The 18,900-nt window shown below is 38.7% G+C and overlaps 1 long non-coding RNA gene across 1 annotated transcript; it reads left to right on the top strand.

Moving 5' to 3' along the window:
- Nucleotides 1-3,665: 3,665 nt before the first annotated feature.
- LOC309494282 lies at nt 3,666-4,573 on the top strand. Its single transcript, XR_014204283.1, has 3 exons — nt 3,666-4,111; nt 4,201-4,335; nt 4,504-4,573. It is a non-coding gene; the product is annotated as an uncharacterized lncRNA (long non-coding RNA).
- The last annotated feature ends 14,327 nt before the right edge of the window (nt 4,574-18,900 follow it).

Raw genomic sequence — 18,900 nt, 5'->3', positions numbered from 1 at the left:
GTGCCAGTTCCAGTGCCTGAGCCTGTGGTGCCAGTTCCAGTGCCTGAGCCTGTGGTGCCAGTTCCAGTGCCTGAGCCTGTGGTGCCAGTTCCAGTTCCAGTGCCTGAGCCGGTGGTGCCAGTTCCAGTGCCTGAGCCGGTGGTGCCAGTTCCAGTGCCTGAGCCGGTGGTGCCAGTTCCAGTGCCTGAGCCGGTGGTGTCAGTTCCAGTGCCTGAGCCGGTGGTGCCAGTTCCAGTGCCTGAGCCGGTGGTGCCAGTTCCAGTTCCAGTGCCTGAGCCGGTGGTGCCGGTTCCAGTGCCTGAGCCTGTGGTGCCGGTTCCAGTGCCTGAGCCTGTGGTGCCGGTTCCAGTGCCTGAGCCTGTGGTGCCAGTTGCAGTGCCTGAGCCGGTGGTGCCAGTTGCAGTGCCTGAGCCGGTGGTGCCAGTTCCAGTGCCTGAGCCGGTGGTTCCAGTTCCTGAGCCGTTGGCGTCTGTTCCAGTTCCTGCGCCGTGGCCGCCCGAGGGAAAGTCTCCGCCCTGGCCGCCCGAGGGAAAGTCTCCGCCCTGGCCGCCCGAGGGAAAGTCTCCGCCCTGGCCGCCCGAGGGAAAGTCTCCGCCCTGGCCGCCCGAGGGAAAGTCTCCGCCCTGGCCGCCCGAGGGAAAGTCTCCGCCCTGGCCGCCGGATGGACTGTTCGCTTTGCCCCGGCCGCCCGACGGTCTGTTTGTTTCGCCCCGGCCACCCGATGTACTGCTTGTTTCGCCCCGGCCACCAGATGGACTGTTTGCTTCGCCCTGTTCCCCCGATGTACTGTCTGTGTCACCCTGGCCCCTTTGAGTCTGTTACCCCCTGTTTCTGTTTCCCTTCTTGGACCTGGCCCCCCGTCCCTCCCGTCCCGCCCTGGTCTGTCCCTCCCGTCCCTAGTGGAGCGTCTGGTAGCCGCTCCTTAAGGAGGGGGTAATGTCACGTGTCTGTTCTGTCTTGTGCTGCACATGGGTGTTTGTTGTTTTGTGCCATGTGCTCTCCTGTCTATTGTCTAGCCCCTCCCATCTTGTTATCTGATTATTGGTTAATTTGTCCCACCTGTCTGTCTCGTTACCCTCCTTTGTTGTTCCCCTATTTAGCCTCCTTGTGTTTGTAGTCTTGTGCTGGTTCGTTGTCCGAGTTACCTGTCTTTGATGTTCCTGTCTGTTGATTATCTGAGTTCTGAGTTTTCTGTATTTTTGTCTGTGTTTGTTAATTAAATCTCCTCTGCACTTGAATCCTAGTCTCTCGCTCACTCTCCCGTGACACTAATCACTGAGAATTAGACTTGCTAAAAGTATTTTAGGTTAGCAACAGCAGTGTGTAACTGGTTCAAAAAGATTGAAGTCATATGAAATGTGTGTGTTTCGTATGGTAACAAAATATTGTTTTTATGAAGTCGTGTATTAGTTTTGAAGTGTTACATTTTGCAAATGATCTGAAGTGTTGTGCTACTTTGGTGTAGGGCTAATAATTGTGCTAATTGTGTTTTGACAAACCGGGCCCTGTTTTCAAAATTGTGCTTAAGCAATTGAAAAATCAATACAATAATAAAAAAATAATTAAAAATAATAAATTAATAAAAAAAAAAAAAAATTAAAAAAATTCGGTTTGTGACCAACATTTTCATTTTGGTGCATCCCAAGTCCTAATATTTTGTTTATTCATAATAAATATATAACATTTTCAGTCATTTTCCATTTATTAAAATGTAGGGTCAATATGAAATGATTGGTACAATTTGCACATAACAAAAAATGTATTGTATTGGAAAAGTGATTTAATTGATTAATTAAACTGATTTACCACAGATACAGAAGTGGCAGACGTGGAAACCCAGTATGACACAGAGATTTTGGAAAGAGAGACAGACTTCGACTCACAACCTATTACCCAGGAGCCAGACGCTGACTCGGAGGGTCTAAAGAGTACACCTGAGCCCACGAAGGTACAGGAGGGAGAGCCTGGAGTAAATGTTCAGAGACAATGTCCAGAAGTAAAAAAAAAATGTGTTATCTCTATGACAAGAAAAACGTGGGATGAGATCAAGCCACTAAAATGGTCCTCACAATTAAGACCACCTTGGACAGACCATGTGTATGACAGCTTTAAAGAAAAAAATCCATGTTGTACTCTTTCATTCAAATATCAACATGTCAAGAGACCCTGGAGCAGAAAAAAAAACCTTCCATATTTACAAATAAAGGCAGTCTGCACATTCCCATCTTGCCCAGCCAAATACTCTTTCACAATGCAAAACAATCCTGCTGCACTGGGTCAAGATGTGAAAATGTTAGTCCAACAAACTGGAGATATACACCACAAACTTTCAGAGAAAAAGGCTAGGCCAGCAACCATCATAAAAAGAGGAAAAATAGCAAAGGCCCTAACGCATGGACCCAGTCAGTATTTTTACAGCACACTACAATCAACACCAAACGAGCAACTCCTGGCCGGGAACATGACTGAATGTCTCAGTAAAAAAGTGTTGAAAGTAATTGCCTCAGAAATTAGGAAAAATATGTCCGTTCACTCCGACGTCATGATAGAAATATACTTGATGCAGAAATTGCTTAAGGAATGTGACATAAAATACTTCAAAATACCAGGCTACATACAGCATTTCAGTATGAATCCATTCATTGTTCATTTGTTCACAGAGCGTGGCATCAGCATTCTTGTGCATCATTTGCGAAGTAAGTCTCCTGTGTCGCTCTATCTTGATGCCACTGGAGGAGTTGTGTCAAAAATACCTGACCAGCCGAAGCGTGTGCTGTACTACGCACTCGCTCTTCCAGGAAATGCTCGAGATGCACCACCTCTTCCCATTTGTGAAATGCTCTCCAATGATCACTCAGTACCACCAATCACATTTTGGCTCATGCAATTTACATTGCATTTGTCAAAATACACACAAATAAAAGTTCACCAGGTCGAGACTGATTACAGCTGGGCTTTAATACAAAGTGTGATGCTTGCTTTCAACAAAGAGCACATCAGCTCTTACCTCGACAGAGCATACGAGTTCTGCATTGGCAAAAAATCATGGGATGAAATGAAGTCATATACTGTCTTGCACATTTGCTCTGCGCACATTTTGAAAGCTGTCAGACAGGCAATCTCTAGGCAAACAGATGACAAAGGACTGAGAGACTTTGCCACGTATGCTTTCGCAAGACTCCAAAATGCCAGCTCCATGACTGAACCAAGAGTTGTGTTCCGTGCATTTTGTGCCCTGCTCACAACCCCACAAAACACAAACCTTGTCAAAGAAAGTCTGTGTGTTTTGGAGAGTGTAATTTCAAGATCCAGAGAGGATACACTGGAAGAAACTACCCAATCTGAAGACTGGGGAATGTGTGAAAGTGAAGAGAGAAGACATGCAATGACCATCATTGGCAGATCACCATTCACTGCTTTCTTCCAGCAGATCATGAAAGAGGTGAAGGAAGAAGTGGCAGGTGATGAGAAATGTTTGGCAAATGAGGACAACCCATACTTTTGTCCAGGCATCCTCACTGTCCTCTTTGATACCTACCTTGCCATTTTTCCTCTTTGGAGTGGCTTGCTGTTGGGAGACCTGGCTGGGTATGAATCTCGTCAACAGGACTTAGTGACAACATTGAAACTACCAAAGACAAGAGATACCAACTGTCACATAGAAAGGTGGTTTGGAATTGTCAAACATTCCATAATGCAGAAAGAAAAAAATGTGAAACCAGGAACCTTCATAAGAAAAATGAATGAGTCTCTGCAAGCAAGATATACAGAGAATATCATTCAGCATAACCTTCCTCAAAAGATATTGGTCAAACCTGAGCCACCTCTGAACCTTGATCAGTGTCAAGAAACTTGGATGAAGAAGAAGGAAGAACGTTTCCCAGACACCAAATCAAAATTCTTTTCTGTTCCACAGAGCATGCCTGTTCCCCAGAAAAAGAAAAGAATGATCCACAAAGATGTGGCAAAAAGCCAGAAACGGTCAAGTCCTGAACCAACTCATTTTCCTGCAGAGAAAAGAAGAATCCACAAAGATGTGGCAAAAAGCCAGAAACAGTCAAGTCCTGAGCCAACTCAGCTTCCTGCAGAGGCACTCCCTGTAGCGGAAGAGGTAATTAAGTTAGTAAAACAAATAAAACTATTTATTGCATATATTCAGCTAACCTATTATTTACTATATGAAGTGTGTAACATTCACAGATTGACATGTTATGGACAAAACCACCCAATGAGCTGGTTGTAGCCATTGTGAAGTCTGACGATCAGAATCTGGAGTTCCTGTTACATCACAAGGAATTCCTAACACTAAGGCCGCATAGATGGATATTCGGAGAGGTATACATATCATAACAAAAATATTTCGTAAATACAAAATTGTACAAGTAAATATTTTTGTACCTAAGACAAAGTACTAAATGCCAGGTACTAAATGTTTTTTTCTCAATGTATGTACTAATTTAAATAAATTGAATAATTGCAATGCTTTATCACTTTTTTTTTCAGGCGATTGAGTGCTATTTAAGAGCTGTACTGAATTCAGAGGGTGCAAATCTCTACCAGCTAAGCCATTACACTACAGGTGTCATTTTAAATGACACAAAAGACCGGGTCATACGGCAAGGATTGAAAAAAGTGAGTACAACTACTTATGATTCTGCATTTTTATATGTACATGTATTTTACAGTACACAAATGTACAGTTCATTTACATTTCTGATATAAAGGTCAACTTCGAGAGATATGATGGGGTCATATCTTTTGTCAATATCACACGCATGCACTGGAGGTTTGTGGTAAGTAAAAATATCTTATTAGTAAAAAACTAAAATATTGTGTTGTATGAGCTATTACAGATTAACATGGATACACCCATACATACATGTTTGATCTTTTCACAGACATTTAATTGAATGACTAATTAATCTTTTTTTTTTTGTTATATTTAGTATCTACATGCTAAAACTAACACCATTTTCGTACTTGACCCTCAATGGAATAAAAATGAAATGGAATTTGCCACAGAAGCATGCACAAAATTTGGGTATGTTATGTTGTTTAAAAAAGTTGTAACCTTTTTAGATCTATAACACCAATATTGGTATATTAGCATATTGATGTTGCTGAAGACCACCACAACCCCACACACTGTATTTTTCCTACAACAGGGAATATTTCAGGATGAGAGGAAACCTGTATGGAAGAAAAGACTGGGTGGACACTGTGTGGAAGCCTGGCACAATCCACCACTCGTTCCAGGAGGATGGTTCCAGCTGTGGTGTCTTTGTGATGCTGGTAAATGATGAGAAAAGTACTTTACATAAACAATGTTCTCACCTTTTCCCATATGAGACTATTAATGTTCACCGCTCTGCTTCTAGATGGCCAAGCAGGTGGTGGAACACTTTCCGAAAATTCCTGAGAGCATCAATATAAAACCCAGCGAGGAGGAGATGTGCCACACCAGAAAAAATGTGGCCAAAGTAATTTTGCAGGCATCAGGTATTGGTAAATTATTTTGAAAGAACAGTTTATTTCCAGAGACAGAGTGTTGTAGTATAATTATCTACATTATCATAATTACAGTGTCAAGAGAGTATTGCTCTGTATGTGGACAAAAAGACACAAAGACAAATGGCAAAAAGGACCAAAAAGAGAAGTTCGTCACCTGGGTATTCACTATGCCATTCTTGGCTATTTGTTGAAAGCGAAGACATGGGTTTTCCCAAATACATTTCATAATTACAACAGTTTCTGAATACATCTAACAACATGTCCTATTTTCCTTCCAGGTTCAGTGTGAATTATGCCAGAGGTGGTTTCATGTCAAGTGTCTCAAAATTAATCTGCCACCAGAAGAAGAACCATGGATTTGTGGTTTGTGTTTGTAAGCTATTTAGTTAGAGGAGCTCATGCTAAAAGTGTGTTTCAATTGTAAGAAATATGTATGTATTTTATGAAGCAAAAAAAAAAAAAAATGTTTTAGCATTTTATCATCTGGATCTTAAATATCATTTAACCAAATATAATCAATCATATTCTAAGAAACATTACCATCAGGTTGATGTGTTTCTCATTACTATCATTTTGTTGTGTTTACCATCATTATCATTTGAAATGTATGTTTGATGCTTTTCTCTCTATATGCCTCAAATGTAGCTGATCAACTTAGGGTGAACTTTTGTACTTGCTGTTTAGATTTAGTTTAGTTTAGATTTAGTAAAAATTCTGTAAGTTTCCATAGACAGACCACAAATGCTCAAATGTCTCAGAATAAAGTGACAAATGAATGTTATCTTAGCTAAACATCTTGCAGAAGGGACATGTTGTGCAGTACTTCTGTATTGTGTATTGTATTAATATGAACATTAAAATAAACAACTTTCTGACACCTTTAGGGTACAATATGTGGTACCCCCCATGGTGTGAAACCACCAAATAACTATATGTCTTTGAACTTAGGAAGAAGAACTTAGCCCTGTGCTGATAAGCATCTGCATAAGAGGGAGAAAAATTTCTGTACTGGTCAGTCTTGGACTCAGACCTTGCTCTTTCACAACCTGTCTTTTCAAAGAGAGATCTCTCAAACAACTTACTTATCTTTAGGCAAGAATATTATACTCAGAGTGTGTTTTGATCCTGATTATGGATGAATTAATTTTACACTTCATTTATTATTTGATTGTCTTCTGTTAAGAAATAAAAAATGTTTTACTTAATCATCTGACTTGGTCTCCTCCTTTCAACAGTATTGTAAAAAAAAAAAAAAAAAAATGCTAAATTTATTATAAGGGGTTTTCACTAAGTTTCTGTTTAACTTTCCTCACACTTGCCATTAGTCCAGGCAAATTATCCTCGACCCATAATTTCCTTTATAAAACAGACAATATATTTTTCCTTCAATTACTTAATATAAACAAAATATCCCACATTGTACATTATTTATTTCCAGAACCTTTGTACATAGGCTGTCTTTTCATGGAAGTAAATAATGACAAACGTTTTTGAAACCAAAAAAGCTTGTTGAATTTCACTACTTGGAAAAAACAAACAAACATGAATTACATCAACCCTGCTTGCATTTCAATGCATTGTATTTTAAGGGCTTGAAATTCAACATTATATATTTAAGCTGTGAATATTTCAATTCAAAACATTTCACACACGTCTTCATTATTAAAAATTCTATAATCCATATTCACCTTTCAGATTTCAATTCCAAAATGTTCATTCTGTTTAAAAATACAACCTATAATATTCGACAGGGAATTTTCAGTCTTTATTTCGCTTTACAAATTCGCTTCCATAAATTCAGTGGTTTAAATTTGCCAGAAATTTCAACATTTGACATCCAGGAATGGCAGGAATATCAGTAGATTGCCGATCAATAATCTCCATATTTTACAGTTTATTACATAAACATATGTAATAAACATATGTAATAATATATAAGTACAGTATGCAAGTTATTGTCAAAATTTCACCTGGAGTAAGTCACACTGGTCATTAGGAAAGCACTACGCCCTTTGGAACGCGAAAAGAATACTTTAGGGGAATTACAGTAATTTTTTCATAAACATAATTGCCAATAGTACGTACAGTAAGGGAGATATTGTCAAAATTTCACCTGGAGTAAGTCACACTGGTCATTAGGAAAGCACTACGCCCTTTGGAACGCGAAAAGAATACTTTAGGGGAATTACAGTAATTTTTTCATAAACATAATTGCCAATAGTACGTACAGTAAGAGAGATATTGTCAAAATTTCACCTGGAGTAAGTCACACTGGTCATTAGGAAAGCACTACGCCCTTTGGAACGCCGAAAAATACTTTAGGGGAATTACAGTAATTTTTTCATAAACATAATTGCCAATAGTACGTACAGTAAGGGAGATATTGTCAAAATTTCACCTGGAGTAAGTCACACTGGTCATTAGGAAAGCACTACGCCCTTTGGAACGCCGAAAAATACTTTAGGGGAATTACAGTAATTTTTTCATAAACATAATTGCCAATAGTACGTACAGTAAGGGAGATATTGTCAAAATTTCACCTGGAGTAAGTCACACCGGTCATTAGGAAAGCACTACGCCCTTTGAAACGCCAAAAGAATACTTTAGGGGAATTACAGTATTTTTTCATAAACATAATTGCCAATAGTACGTACAGTAAGGGAGATATTGTCAAAATTTCACCTGGAGTAAGTCACACTGGTCATTAGGAAAGCACTACGCCCTTTGGAACGCGAAAAGAATACTTTAGGGGAATTACAGTATTTTTTTTTAATAAACATAATTGCCAATAGTACGTACAGTAAGGGAGATATTGTCAAAATTTCACCTGGAGTAAGTCACACTGGTCATTAGGAAAGCACTACGCCCTTTGGAACGCCAAAAGAATACTTTAGGGGAATTACAGTATTTTTTTCATAAACATAATTGCCAATAGTACGTACAGTAAGGGAGATATTGTCAAAATTTCACCTGGAGTAAGTCACACTCGTCATTAGGAAAGCACTACGCCCTTTGAAACGCGAAAAGAATACTTTAGGGGAATTACAGTAATTTTTTTTAATAAACATTTGATAATTGTACGTACAGTATGCAAGTTATAGTGGAAATTTAACCTGGAGCAAGTCAGCCCGGTCATTAGGAAAGCACTAGACTCTTTGGATAATAAAAAAATCCCTTTGGTGAATTAACGTAGTTTCATTCTAAAATATTTGTGTACTGTATGTACAGTCAGGCAGGTATTGGCAAAATCTCACATGTAGTAAGTCAATGTCTTTGCTTTAATGAGGTTGTAATTTGAGGTAGTGTATTTCTTTGTAGGGTGTGCTATGTAACTTAAAAATGATTCAATAACCATTACAGACACATTGAAGGTATACGGTGAAACTGTACTTTGTTTATAATGGTTTCAATGTTCTTTTAAAGCAAATCATTCCTCTATAAATACATCCATGAAGTAAAGAAGTTACTGTTTTCAGCCATTACAGTAATAAATAAATGTAGATAATGTAATATTTTTTGATGGAAGGTGTGCCATTGAAGAACCCCATAGGAGTTTTGCTAGTTTTTTAAATGTTCACCTGTTAGGGGCGCACAGTCAAAGACCCAGAACCAGATATGATGAATGAAGACCAGGAGTCAGAATTATAATAAATTAAAGAAAAGATTTACTGAAAATAGTTTTAAGTTTCATCAGCAGATGTCAGCTTCAAGACTGACTCACACAGGAGTTCGTAGGCCGCCCTGCTTAGTTAAAAAGATCACAGCAGTCATACCATTTCCAAGGGCATTGATTACATCATTGCTTACAGGTTAGCTACTTCTGATTGGCTAAGTACACATAAAATCGAAACAATTTTCCACACATATACAGATAAACTGAAGCATATCTCCATCGATTATGGCGCTGACACTCGGACCCTGAAGTTAGGCACGTCGTGATCTTCCAGGTCTCAGATTTGGGTTGCTGCGCGCCAGCATGTCCCGAACAACACTCTGCCAGTGGTTTCTTAACCTGTAACCAAGAAGACTACCACACACACTGACACACAGCTTTTTCAAGGTTGGATTTGGCCAGGCTCTAACTATAAACAGGAGAGTATTCTCAAAACATCAGGATTATGCGTTCTTTCTCCAAGAATAGCTACACTTTAGTCTAACTGGCTTTAGGCTTTAACTGATAGACTTCAATGACCCCTGTGACTCCCAGATGTATGTATTGACACATGTTGAAGGCCTTTCTTAACAAAACAAAACATCTTTCCATATTTCATTTCTGGAAGCCGGACTAAATGAGCAAGCACTGTTACGGCATTCAGATATCAAATACAGACATTAGAGAATACATGAAAAGAACATTTCAGTAATCACACTGGTAACTTCTAAAACAAAGTAAAATCTCACAAGTATTAACTCATGTAATATTTAGAAAGAAAACCTTGATTATAATCACTCATTACATATACATTGAAGCAGCAGTTTATTCCAAAATCCACACCCTTCACACCCAAAATAAACATCATGTTTGCTGTCATGCTTTCTGAGTACTTGTCAATAATCTGATGGATTCAGTACCACGGACAGTGATATTTCTGCAGGACTGTAAACATCAATCAATGCACATGAATTGTGTTATTGTGACGTGAGAGTTTAATGTTAAACGAAGATGCTATACAACAGAAAAACATAAAAGATAGTTTAGCCATTCTTTTTATTCAACACCTGGAGAACACTGTTACACTGTAAAGTCTTTATTACACTTAAAAACAGAAAAACAGAGGTGCATAAAACAGCAAGACATGGGCTGTAGTATGCTCTGTAGGGTCCAGATAAGACGATCCAACTTGCTTTGGAACAGTCGGCCCATGCTTGCAAAACCTATTGAAATAAATCATATGTCATTATTAAAACCAACACCAACACGGTTCTTGTTCATTTTGATTTCAAATAAATTAATATAAACAGTTGTAAAATGAAGCGATTAACTATGTTCAGGAGATTACACATGATTTTGTACTTTCTACAGTCTGGATTGTTACCAAATTACAGTTCATGTAGGCTACATGTTCATTCTTTCTTATTTCCTAAACACCTTTTTAAACACCATCATTATAATGCAGTTTTTATTGTTGCTAAAGGACATTCTATAGCATTAGAACACATAATGTTAGAGATATTTGCTGGTACATCTGTAGTTGGCTAAAATGTAGTTGTCTGTTTGCACACAATGAAAAAAAATTACAACTTTTTAGACGGTCCCTATCTTGTTCACCAAACTACATTGGACATTCAGTGGACATTCGCAAGTAAGTGTGCCATTAAAACAATACTTGCCCATTTTTATCGATTGTGGAAAATGTAGTAGTTGACCATCTTTGTTGTCAAGATCATGTAGCTGCTTAGAATTTGCAAAAAGTAGCTTTATTGCACATACTATTGAAAAAGTGTTTAAATGCGGAAGTCCGAATGTGCGCATGCAAGACCAACTTTACCTAAGTCCTAAAATGGCGGGCGATAGTAAAAGATCGTAACTTTCAGTATGAGTGAAAATGAGGAGTAAGTGTGGAAAATACCACGATTGAGACGAAAATATGAGACAAGTGACGGGTGATAAACTAATTGTTGATAAATACATGAATTAGCCGTGTGTGGTGTTAAAAACATCAAGCCAAAAAGCACAAAGCAGGCCTCTGATCACCCCGCTCACGTGTTAATGTCCTCTAACGACATTTCTTCAGCCATTAGCTGTAAAAAAAGAACATCTCATGGTGTATTATCAATAATAATTCTAGTCAGACTCAGTTTTAAAATGATTTTATTGTTAATTAAGTGAGAATGTAATGTTAATATACAGTGACAGATATTGACAGTCTGGTTTGTGTTGTTCTCCTCTTGTTCCAATGCTGCGGCAGTCTCCCTAAAAGCTGACTTACAGATTTCGCCATGACTCGTCTCGATTACAATATGATCACTTTTCAATAACTTCATTTCACTCATTTACACGGGGCATCGACGTCGTCGCTTTACGGAAGGCGTGTCTGTAGCGCCGTTACTTGAATAAGCCCCACTCTCCCATTAACATAGAATTTGCATACAGATTGTCTTTGAATATAAAAACGAAAAAACTAAAACTGCGAAATAAAAGAGGTAATAAAATTACAACTGAACTTTACATTTGAATTTTAATGGTGTATTGCGTGAGCGTTAATAAAAAGCTTTGTAAAATTTCATTTTAATATTGGCAGTCTTGCCTCCAGATTGAAGTGAAAATGAAGCGTGAAATCACCAGTTGCATTTTATTTTTCAGTTTGACAGCGATGATGCATTGTCATAGCGGGTGTCAGCTATATGTGTCACGGTCCCTTCAGCGCGTGACACACAGCGCTGAAAACCAATCAAATGAGTTACTCGACAAAAGTGCATTATTGTTACTTAGCAACAGCATTCTTTGACAAAAGCTGTCCAATCAGTTACAAGAAATGTTTTTAGTAACAACCAATAAAAATATGTTTTACAATCCACCCGCCACTGTGGCTGGTATACAAGGCAAAGTCACCCGCCACTTTGAAAAAGTACCCGCCATTTGCTGGTGGCGGGTGCTAATTTCCCACCCTGTTATTACTTCTATGTATCCGTTTCTGACTTTCTGTGTGAGAGCGCCCTCTGGCTTCCAGTATGAATGAAACACATTCATAGACAGTTTATAAACTGGACACAGCGACCCCATAGGTTTCAACGGAGAAAAGTGAAGTCAATTAGAAGCTCTCACTTCCTGATGGTCGAGCGTACTGCGCAGACTCAAACTGAGCTTGACGACGTAGATGTGACGTGAGCAACCCGTCTGTCTTCTAGTAGCTGTGCCGAGAGAAATCTGAATCATTCCCTTCCAAAACTTGCAGAGACGGAGAGTGTGAGTAGGAGGTGTCCATGAGCTAGGAGCAGGAGCAACTTTTGCTAAGTATTCTGATGAATTATTTTGTCATTTTGCCTCCACGTCCCCCCGATTGCCCACGAGCTTCTCCTCCTGCCCATACGGTAATCTCTCTACTGTGCGACAGAGAGTCGCGTGGTTATGACGCAATCGTTAGCCTATTTTTACAAAAACTGCTTCTACGGGGCCATAACGTACGATACAAGGTAATGGAGCCTTTTATACATTTTCGTGTTTCTTTAGAAATAAATAATGGATAAATGGAGACTTTAAACGCCTAAGATGTAAAGTTATTCGCTGTCAAAGTGACGCCAAAATGAATGGGAGTCAATAGAATGCTAACAGCAGGTGATGGTCTGCTAATCAATGGCGGCGCCCGGGGAAGCTTCAATATTTTATGAAACCCTGCTCCCCTGAACACATTAGAGCGTTCACGCAACCGTCTCATGAACGCGCTTCGCAAAGCTGGAGCAACTAGTGTTTTTAGTTAAAGAGTGTATACACTTATAGTTATTTTTTTCTGAACATGACTGACCGTACCGCTTGAAGACCTTTATTCATCGGCTAGGTCGTGTGGAGTCCTCTGAAGCTGCATAAATATGCATTTGAACCGTTCGTTAATAGAGAAAAATCTTTGAATGTTTTCCTCTAAAACTTTAATTTCTCTTCGGCTGAGGAAAGAAAGTCATCTTGTACAGCCTCGAGTGAGTAAACAATCCAAAAATGTTCAATTTTGAGCTAACAATTCCTTTACGAGCGTGTGTGGTAAAGAAGGGGATGATTGAGTTTTATCTCAACTTTTTGCCCTTTCTGAGGCCTTTATGGAAAAGATTCTGATTTCTGGATTATGGGTAATCGGGACACACACTAACACGGGGTTAGTTGTAACACACTTGTTTTAAATGCTTCCACACGTGCCAGCATGACGAAACTTAGTGTATTTATTAGTTACCACATCAACACTAAATAGAGAAAAAAATTGCAGCAGAATTCAGACATCTTTGGAAGATATCACTGAACATTTATTCATTGTTCAGTGTTTATTAACCATTGCAAAAGTTGTTAATTTTTCATCTCTGTTTTTTGTGTTTATTAAAATTAGACAAATCTGATATTATTTTAATCTTAAATCTTAGGGCTGGACGATATGGCCAAAATTTATATCACAATATATTTCTTAATTTCGGTCGATACGATATAATTCTGATATCGATATGAACAATATAAAAGCCTCATGGAAAAACTGTGAAGAACGCCCACAATGAATGTCCTGTACATACAAACTTCTGAAAAATGTATTTGCCAAGTCTCTGCAAACCACCTCCTATAAAACTATATAATATTTTAGAAATAAAAATGGTACAAATAAATTATTGTTTATATTTTATTTGTATTTAGCCTTCATACAAACAAGAAATGTGAAATCATGTCAAATAATAATAATAAGACTCAACTTATTAATATTAATATCTTTAACTTTAAACTATAGGCTAACATAAGTTGATTATATTATTCTTATTGAAAAAAGTGAATATGAAAAGTGCTCAGAGTTGCTTAAAAAAAAAAAAAGAAAGAAGGTGAGCAACAACAAAAACACATGTTGCTGAGGGACATTGAGTGTTTTGAATTCATTCCGATTGATGAATCTGAAGAGCCACGTTTCCACTGTCGGACCAGTGCGAGCCAGGGCTTTAAACGGGCCGTGCCGGGCTAATAGCCTCGGGCCTGGAGCACCGGGCCCAAAATCTGCTGCGTTTCCACTGTCGGACCAGTGCGAGCCAGGGCTTTAAACGGGCCGTGCCGGGCTAATAGCCTCAGGCCTGGAGCACCGGGCCCAAAATCTGCTGCGTTTCCACTGTCGGGCCAGAAGCTCCACAGCGCTTCACTAAAACACGCCCGTAACACGCCTCTCTGGAACAACATCACACTGGCCCATCATTTCACCAACAAATGGAAGTTTTATCAGAAAACTAATCAGAAAGAAATCACTGGAAACAGCGAGATCGCAAAACAAACATGATAAAAGCGACCGTTTGCTGGCATTTTTGTTGTTTACTTGAATATTTAAAACCAAAGCATTGATGTTTTACCACAGGTTTACAATAAAAAGTGATACTTTGATCACAATGTATTAATCAAAATTGCACATTAGTCACAAAGAAATGAATTAGGATGTGAATTAGGAAATAGAATGTGAAATTCTATTTCACAAAAGAAAAAAGGACACACTTACTTATTCAGTCGAGGCTGTTTGTTTATTTGGAAGTTACAGGACATATTTAGGCTACATCACATTTAGAAAGAATGATAATTTCTACAATTATGCCACCACAAATATGACCTGATGAGGAGCTTTAGCACTCGCTCGACTCCCAGTAGGCTACAGATATTTTCAGTCAGAGAAACAGTTGCTTTATTTTATGATAGTCCGGTATAAAGAGACGAGACGTAGGCAACTGACAGATCAAATAAAAACATGATTGTGATAGCCATTATGATTTGTCTGATTTCTTCTTACCATGTTTACTATGGTAATGGTCTTTTGCATCGGGTATAAATATTTCTGCCTTATACGGTGATCAGAATCCACATCGGATCACAAACAGAAGTTATTCAAACATGAAAGTGAGTTTTGAGGTAAACTATTTTAAAAGTCTTTAATGCTGATGTTATCTGACAGAATCATCCGGCGCTGGCGTCTCCCGGCTCAGGTAAACTCCGCCTCTGTTCGTAACCACTCCTCTAGCCCGAGCTGGCCCGCTGTGGACCAAGGTATTCGACGGGCCAGAAAATCCTGGCCGTTGTGTGCCGTGCTGCTTATATTTATCACGCAGTAAAAATGAAAACGTAAACGTAGCCCATGCCTGTAATGTATATTGAAATATCGGAAATGTGTTTAAAAATCATATCACCGTTATTGAAAAAAATTACAAAATAATATCTGGTTTCTCACTTCTGCTGCTATCAGAGCTTTTCTAGACCAGCAGTTAATATTTCCCTGTGCTAGATGATACTTCTCAATAGTGCAGTGCTGTTACAGGGCTAGAGAGTTCACAGTTGTTGAATTGTTGAATCTTCTACTGTTGGTTTCAATCATTAAAGGCAGCAGATTTAAAAACTGGTAATCAGCAAACCAAGACAGAGAGAAGTCACACCAATGAACCTTTAAATCTGGATACCAGAGTGATCAATGAAAACGGCGGCGGGATTGCATAAATATTAGAGGTGGGCATAGATTAATTTTTTTAATCTAGATTAATTTTGAAATTAATCTAGATTAATCTAGATTAAATGGCTCATTTGAATTCTGCCGAAGGCATTCAGAATATGTGTGCTACCCAAATAATGACTATAAAAGTAAGTCTTTGAGAACGGGTTTCTCAAGCCAGGTGGCGCATTAGACCAGGGGCTCATCTCCTGTTTCCAAAATGCATCACAAACTGCTTGAGAAAGCTGTTCTGTGCAAAACTGTAAGTATACAACATCATTTTGCAGATAAATCAAATTTAAGTACACTAGCTGCAGAGACTTAAGTAGGTCTAATGTTTATTATGGCTTGGAGCTTATGAAACCCCAAATTAAAAATTAGAATATTGTCTAACTGATGTCTTTTCAGTTAAAAAGAAACACAACAACGATTCTTAAAATCGAGATGATGTGCTACACCACTAAGATATATTGGAATGGGAATAATACGCGCGCGCTGGTATTCAGTGATATCATGTTTCGTTTTGAATTTGAGGTGGTCGAACGGATTAGTCGTGTGTTAACTTACCGAACTGTTACCCCACACACTCTGTATATAGTTTGCTGCTGCTCGTCTGACGGCTTAAACCCGAACCAAGTCCAAATAATGGATGTTGCACCGATCTTTTTCACCAGCTTTCACTTTCAGCCGTGTTTACTTAAGATGACGACGAATATGCGTTGCAGCCGGGTTTACCTCGCGGCCGCGGGTAGATTGCGTCATCATAGCTTGTGTAGTATAGAGCCATCTCCCAACCCAACTTGGAGAATAGATTAACGGCGATATTTTTTTTATCGCGCGATAAGAGTCTCGCGTTAACGCAGCACGTTAACGCCGATAACGGCCCACCACTAATAAATATACATTTATTCAGCAGAGACTTTTATTGAAAATGATGAGAATAATACAGACATATTGCTAAATCAAAGCAGAACACAAGCACAATCATTAATACAAGTTACTAACAGTATTTTATCAGGTTATTTTAAAGGTGCCCTAGAATGTGAAATTGAATTTATCTTGGCATAGTTAAATAACAAGAGTTCAGTACATGGACATGACATACAGTGAGTCTCAAACACCATAGTTTTCTCTTTCTTATTTAAATCTCGTTTTTGAAAAACACCCCTGAAAAACAGGCGAATCTCCACATAACACCAACTGTGACGCAACAGTCGGGATCATTAATATGTACGCCTCCAAAAATTTGCATATGCCAGCCCATGTTCAAGGCCAGGCGAAACTGCGCAGCCGAATCAGCAGAAGTTCTGCAGGTGAAGGATCATAGGGAAAATGGCAGATCTATCTCTAATCTATCTATCTATAATCGGATACCGCTACAGTTTAATTCGAAGTTGTTAGTTTGCTCTGCCCATTTCACCACGGACTGTTTTTCTAACCTGGAACAATATCAAGCAGCCAGGCTTCTCTCGGCGTCTCAAACGGACGAAGGGGGCGATTTCAACTAACGTTATATTCCCGCAAGCGGTAAGTAGTGATTTTACTAACGATAATTTACACTGTGTTATCTAGATCCAGCGCGATATTGTTTTTTCCTCGAGAGACATCGTGGCTTGCAAACGAGCGAACGAAGCATGGCAGTTGCTCAGTGTTTGGATGTACAAATGAACACAAAAATATTTGTTTAGCTCCTTCATCCGAGCCTCTGGAGAACCAGTGGGTTATGTGAATTTCTGATGTGTAATTGTTCAAGTTCAGACAGATAATCTTTCTCTCAAAGTCGTTCAACACTGTTTATGCATCAGTAAATCGCGTTGCAGTGATAAGATCTTCATTCACGCGATCAACAGGCTGTCATCTGCTCAATGGTCATCACTGCAACCTTTTATGTGATGGGAATAGATCTAAATACTTAAAAAACTTCTCATGATTCGTTAATCCCGATAGCTGTAATAGTAAAAACGTATAAAAGCTGTAATAGTAAAAGGTTTCCAGATAGCTCGAATGCCAGATTTCATATGCAAGCATGTCAGCCAATCACAGCAGTGGTCGTTTACATTGAAGTCTCACAGCAGACACGCCCCTTCAAACAGAGCGTTCAAATCAGGGGATGAAATCAGGCTAGGAAATATGCCTTTTATTTCTAAATTATAACAACTTTTGATCTAAAAAAACATACTAACATTATAAGGGCACCCCAGGAAACATTCTAAAATAATAAAATAATCCATTCTAGGGCACCTTTAATACAAATTACTAACAGTATTCATCACGTTAACGCCGATAACGGCCCACCACTAATATATATAAATTTATTCAGCAGAGACTTTTATTGAAAATGATGAGAATAATACAGACATTTTGCTAAATCAAAGCAGAACACAAGCACAATCATTAATACAAGTTACTAACAGTATTTTAATTTGTTCTTTTGAAGATTGAAATGTATTCTGCTGCTCAGGATTGGCAAGTTACAATGTAATTAGTTACCTTTTTTTAGTTTAAAAATAATGTAATTACATTTTTAAAATATCTATTACTGCCTTTCTGGCACTTCACTTGAGTTTCACATTTCTAAAATACATTTAACCCTCAGGTGTTCTTCGTTTCGGAACCCCACGTGTTATCTTCCCGGTCAGAAGTGACCGGACACCTACAAATGAAACTTCCTCCACAACAGTAAAACCAATGCAATTTATTTTTTTTCAATAATATTTTTTCTTTTGTATTTTGAGAGGAGTAAATTTTTATTTTTTTTGTCATATTAGCGCCTAGCCTGGCTCCGCCCTCCTACGTACTTCCGCTCAATTTCATTTTCCTTCAGTAACTCCGTCTGGGATTGTGGTGTATTCTTTGGTTTTCTCCGATCAATTTTTAACCGGTCCAATCAGCGAACAGAGGGAGTGGCTGAGAATGATGACGTTGAGATCGTGCGCTAGTTTGAGTTGACATACGTCACGACCAAACATTAGCGATTGGTTATGGCAGATCCAGAGTGACTCTGGTCAGATCCAATAGTTTTAAACTTCAACAGAGTACCCGCCTACAAGGAAGTTAACGCTTGTCAATGGAGAGATGCCAGACTCTCTGTACAAATGAAATGTACGAGAGTCTGGTAGAACCAGGCTAATTAGCACCATCTGTTGATAAAAATGTAATATTACATGTTATTGCATGGGTTTACCACTAGATGCCTGTATATCACTCTATGGAGAGGTTTTTGAATTCTCTAGTTGTTTTGGAACCAAATTAT

This window comes from Leuciscus leuciscus (genome assembly GCF_965113295.1).
Source record: "Leuciscus leuciscus genome assembly, chromosome: 3".
NCBI lineage: Eukaryota > Metazoa > Chordata > Actinopteri > Cypriniformes > Leuciscidae > Leuciscus > Leuciscus leuciscus.
This window is presented reverse-complemented; position numbering and strand designations above follow the sequence as displayed.